Source organism: Nicotiana tabacum, chromosome 2 (genome assembly GCF_000715075.1).
Source record: "Nicotiana tabacum cultivar K326 chromosome 2, ASM71507v2, whole genome shotgun sequence".
NCBI lineage: Eukaryota > Viridiplantae > Streptophyta > Magnoliopsida > Solanales > Solanaceae > Nicotiana > Nicotiana tabacum.
Genome location: NC_134081.1, coordinates 19,857,003 through 19,863,047, shown reverse-complemented (window position 1 = coordinate 19,863,047; position 6,045 = coordinate 19,857,003). Strand labels below are relative to the sequence as shown.

Genomic DNA, 6,045 nt, shown 5'->3' with positions numbered 1-6,045 from the left:
TTCTACAAAGTTATGATAAAAGCTACTCTAGAATTTATAAGAAAACTATTGAGTTTAATTTCTTGTGTTTTCCGACAAATAAAGTGACCATGACCAATATTATACAAAATAGGAAGAAGCGACAAATCATGGTGGTCCTCGATTTCTCCACAGTTTTAGCCTCAGATATCTTCACTTTTTAAACCACGGATATACCGGCAAAAAATCAGAAATAACCTGATTTAAGACTTTTATTTAAAAATTAATTATAATTTCAAAGATAATTAGAATTTAGTTATTTTTTCATGTAAAAATAAAATTAAAAAAAATATTTTTAAAATTCAGAAAAATTATGAATTTTTTACATATGAGATTGCAGTATAGCATGCTGGAATTTTATAATTAGCTGAAGTTTCAATATAATATACTGAAAGTTAATACGTAGGAACTCCAATCCAACATATTATGTTGGAACTTTCCATATTTCAATTAGGATATTTTTGTCCAGATTTTATATCCGCAAAAAATAGTGACTATTTTTCAATAACTTTATAAAGGCTGACTATTTTTTAATTACCAATCCGAAAACTGGTAACCCCGTGCTATTTTGACGGCTATACTTACAGTGGACAGGGTCTATTGCGAAATTCATACTAATTCCGAATTGTTTTATCTTAATTTCTTTTCTCTATTCTAACTATGAAAACTTTTGAATATAAGCGAGGACAAGTGTGATTTGGTTAATGATTTTTTTTTTGTCTCTCTTTTTTTGGTCCAAAGTACAAGCAATATTGGCCGGCTAATTACTTGTTTCCATCGCATCCAGAGTCTTAGACAAGTGTTTTTGTTGTGGTGACCCTTGTTGGCGATAACAACAAAACCATTGTTTGGTCGTAATTGTTTATAATTTTTAAATAATTTTTTCTTTTAAAAATAAAATGACTTCAATTAATTCCCAATACTGCAAAGACTTTTACCAATCCCTTAACGTTTAAATACTATTACTTCATGAACTTAGAAAAGTAAGATTACATTGGATTATTCGATTAAGAGAACCGAATATATTGGCCTTCATTACTGACATGCCGATCCTTTCGGGAAAGGTTACTGCTTCCGAAATTATTTATATCCGATAGCCGTAAAAATATATAAAATTTGTATATTTTTTTGTATATAACATTGCATAATGTGTGTGTGTGTATATATATATATATATATATATATATATATATATATATATATATATATATAAAATATATATTTTTCAACTATTATTTTTGAGCAATTTATACTAACTACCTACTCAAGTCAAAATAATTACCCGTTTATACCTATTTTAAAAATAATTACAATACATACCTATTCCACCAAAATTAATTACTCGTCCATCTATCTCTGCCTAAAAAAGGAGTTGTCATCACGGCCTTTTTAGTAGAACTCGTATTCAACAGAAGTGATTAAGCTGAAGGCAAAATAACATATCTAAATTTTAGTATAATCGATGACGCACAAAATTGAATTAATTAGATTATGTGACAATTGATATTATTTCAGTTCAATAATTGAATTAAAAAATCTTTTTAAAACTCTTTGCGTACAACTGTATACCCTGTTGGTATAGCTATATACTATACTGGTATCATATGTTAGTTGGAACCTTTTTTTGGTTGTATTAGCTGCATTTAATTGGTACACTGATTGATTTTTCTTTAGTAATAGTAGAATAGTACAGTATCTTGAATTTTTTTAGTTTTCCTTTATGCATGTGTATTATGTAATCATTTTGATTTTTTCTTTATGCATTTATTTTATATAATAGTATTATAGTATAATATCTTGAAATATATTATTATATTAATATGTGGTACATTAATTTTTAATTTTTCTCTTTATATATGTATATTATGTTATAGTAGTATAGTCGTATATAGTTGCTTGGAATTAATTAGTAGAATTGTATACCCTATTGGTATAATTATATGTCATATTGGTATCATATGGTAGTTGAAATATTTTTTGGTTGTTTTAGCTGCATTTTTTGTGAATTCTATTATGAAATAATTTATATGATCACGTTTTGTTGTGTTGGATTTTCTTGTACCCATGGACATAGATTTTGTATATTATGTAATAGTTTTTATAGTTATATGCAGTTGTTGGAATGACCCCGTACAACTATATACCATATTAGTATAGCTATATACTATATTGGTATCATATATTAGTTGTATCCTTTTTTGGTTGTATTAGCTGTATTTAATTGGTACACTATTTGATTTACTTTTAATAATAGTAATACAGTACAATATCTTGAAATACTTTATTATATTAATATGTGGTACACTATTTTTTTTATTTTTCTCTTTATGCATGTGTGTTATGTAATAGTAGTATAGTCATATAGTTGCTGAAAATTAACCAGTAAGACTGTATACCATGTTGGTATAGTTATATGTCATGTTAGTATAGTTATATACCATATTGGTATCATATGGTAGTTTGAACATTGATTGTTTTAGTTGCATTTTTAAGTGAATTCTATTTTGAAATTATTTATATGAACGTGATTTGCAGTGTTGGAATTTTTTTGTGCCGATGGACATAGATTATGTATATTATGTAATAGTTTTTATAGTTATTGGCAATTGTTGGAACGACCTCATACAACTATATACCCTGTTAGTATACGTAATGAGCAAGTTGCTTTGCGAATATTTAGCTTGCAATGCGAGCATGTAATTTTCTCATACTTTTATTATATCCTTTAATATTTTGGTACAGTAGTATAGTCGCAGATAGTTGTAGCAATATTGTAGAGCAATCATATACTCTGTTGGTATACATGTATACCATATTTGTATCATATGGTACTAGAAGTCTTTTTTGCTACTTATATCTTTTATTGTATTTTTTAATATTTTATTATCATTTCTATTCTAACTACTATATATGGAGATTTGATGGTTGTAAATTGTGTTTTCTTTCTCCATAACTGGTTGTGTTATTGCTAATGGTAGAGTGTGTACTGATATTTGTAGGGAAGGAGATCAAGTTTTGCATGGCTATCACGTGTTGATTTTTAGAATCTGATTATGTAATTTATGGTGCTCAACAGAAGTCAGTGTAATATTCAGTGAATTAGATCAAGTGGCAACTGATATTATTTCAGTTTAATAATTGAATTAAAGAAAAGAAAATGAGAAAAAAGACAAAAGGTATATTATACTAGTTATATTTTTTTTTAAAAGGTGAACAAATATTTACTATATCAATTTTTTTGTATAAAAAATAAAAAATAGTGAAAGCAATAAATGAAATTAGATTATGAAGAGAAAAAGAATATAAAAAAGAAGTTAAATGAAATTAGAAAAGGAACAAGAAATAAAGAAAATAAAAGAAAAGAGGAGTTAAATGGAATTATAAAAGGAACAAGAAACAAAGAAAAAATAAATAAAGAAGGTGTCAAAATTGAGTGTGAAATAATAATAATAATAATAATAATAATAATAATAATAATAATAATAATAATATGATTTGGGCCAAAATAAATAAACAGAAAAAGAAAAAAGAAGAAAAAGAAGAAGAAGAAAAGGAGAAAAAAGAAAATGAGAAAAGAAGGAAAAAAGACAAGAAGGTGAGAAATAAAAAAGAAAAGGAAAAAAAAGACAATAGGCAGGAAAGGTAATGTCACGCCCCAATCTAGATAGGACGTGATTGGCACCCCAACTCTATCTGACTGTTGAGTGAACCCTTAACTAGTCTTTGATGAGTGTTAATGTCATAAATTGAATAACTAAAATTGAATTAAACCAATAATCTGACAACTAAGTTATGTGATTTTAATGTAGCTGAATTGTGAACCATAACCCATCAAACAATCATGAGCCTCTAAAGATTAAATTGGAATACATAAACTTTGGGGCATTCCCCGAGAATAAATAATATGCCATGGAAAATAACATAAGCTGAAGATATTCGGCTACTGCTAGGAAACATCAACTGAGCTCACCAAGTGAGTATGCAGAGTTTGTATCTAGCCACGTGTCTCTTCACCTACAATCTCAACACCTGTCACACGACGTGATATGCCCAAACAAGCTAAGTACCACTAAAGGATAGTAGGATATCCAATAAATCTCAAAAGCTACCTCCTAAAAAGGCGGAGCGAGACCTTCCGGAAAAGATCATAATATGAAAAGAAGTAGGTTCACAGGATATTACGCAAAAAGAAAAATAATTAAATCTATAAACAAGTAATGAGCTGAAAACTAAAACTACAAGCTGTACTATAAAACTGACAATTGAACCTGGTAATTGAAAATGAAGCTAAAAACTGAGTTATTTTTAAAGAGATAACTTTTCAAAATAATTACACATAGTGTCCCTGTATACGTGAGATATGGCAACACGCATGGGGGAGTGTCGGCCTATCTCCCCAACAAACAATAGCCCCTACGAGCATGGGGTAGCTATACCTAGCCCTAGTGGCACTCACGCAAGGGGAGGTCGGCTAGCTCTCCCTTTTGAATGTGATCACATTAATACATGAATGAATGCTGAAACTGAATACTGAATTGAATGTAAATATCACAAACAACGACACATAACAAGTGATAATACACGTAATCATGTAATTCTGTCATATGTAAAGTGGTACTAAGTAAGAACAAAATAAATTGAGTAAAAAAGTACAAGAAGACAATGCTTTAAGAATTTCATCGAATACATGGAACACATGGGTTCTAATAGAATTTCTTATTAGGAGAGTAAGCCTTAAAACTTACCTCAAATTTACGCGCATATTCGCATGTTCAACTTCTACGAGTGTCCAGGGAGATCTATAAATATTAGGGCCAAATAAATCAAAATACAGTCAACTAGTTTAATTTATCAAAATTGAGTTATTACCCTCAGACATGAATTACCCAATTCTCAACTGGGCGAATTCTCATCTTCGGGTTTGATTTTAATGTGTGTAACTTATCTTTCTTAACCATGTCATATCTCAGAGGGTAGTAATCATAAAGTATGATCAGTTAATACCTTGTACGCGACAGCGCTGAAAATACCAGTGTATGAGTTTCTTGATTTTTGTTCTTTCTGAGAAAAACAAATCCATGCGCTTTCTATCTCTTATTCAATTTTCTAAACCCCTCTAGCATTGATGAACCAGTTGGCAGAAAACTTACGTAGCCTCTCTGTAGCATTTTTCCTTTGGAAGCAATTATTCCCTTCTAATTCATTTGATCATTCTTAGGTCATTTACAAAGTGGGCTGGCCCAACTATTTAATTAACTTATAATCCATTCTATTGGACTTGAACAATTGGCCCACTGATTTATGTCTCACAAGAATCTTTCATTGTGCTTGTAACTTATTTAATTGCTATCCTATTTAATGCTTTTAACAGATCTTCCAAGTATATTCATATACATACACACACCTTTCATCTATATATATATTCCATAATCAAGAAAGACTATACTTAAGAAACAAAAATAAAAACTGAATGGACTCTTTTAATTCATACTATGAACATATTGGCGTATTTCCAAACACTTCATTTAAATCAAGAAAATCTTTTTACCCCTTGGGGCATATTAATTTCATAATTAAGTCTCTAATTATCAAAATTTTAAGCCTAATAACTGCAGGACCTTACATGTAATTAGTTTGATGGGTAGAAAAGTAAATTGGTAGGTAATGATAAATGATAATTGTATCGTTCACCCTATTTTAAAAGCGACTATACATTGTCATTTTCCCAATTCTTTTGGACTTAATTTCTGAAACTTGGCAGTCATTGTCTTGTTGGACTAACGATCCACTAGGGCCAATAAATAGTCCCATTAAGCACAATGCTACAAGGTTCGGAAGATCGTTGTAGTAAAAAATTCCAAATAAAGTAAGATATATGGTAGAATCAAGCCAAAAGAATTAGTACAATTAATATACCAAAATATGAAAGCAACAAAACAAAAAAGATAAAGAGAGATAAAGAGATAGAGAGCTTTTCTTATTTTTCTTATTTTTTTCAAGTATTTTTCAAATGTATATAATATAACT

General features: G+C 29.0%; 1 long non-coding RNA gene across 1 annotated transcript; it reads right to left on the bottom strand.

The window, feature by feature from the left end:
- Window positions 1-3,832: 3,832 nt before the first annotated feature.
- On the bottom strand, window positions 3,833-5,178 carry LOC107781815 (uncharacterized). The gene is made up of 3 exons (XR_001647081.2): window positions 5,023-5,178; window positions 4,764-4,817; window positions 3,833-4,047 (listed from the first exon to the last, which is right to left on the bottom strand). It is a non-coding gene; the product is annotated as an uncharacterized LOC107781815 (long non-coding RNA).
- Window positions 5,179-6,045: the final 867 nt, after the last annotated feature.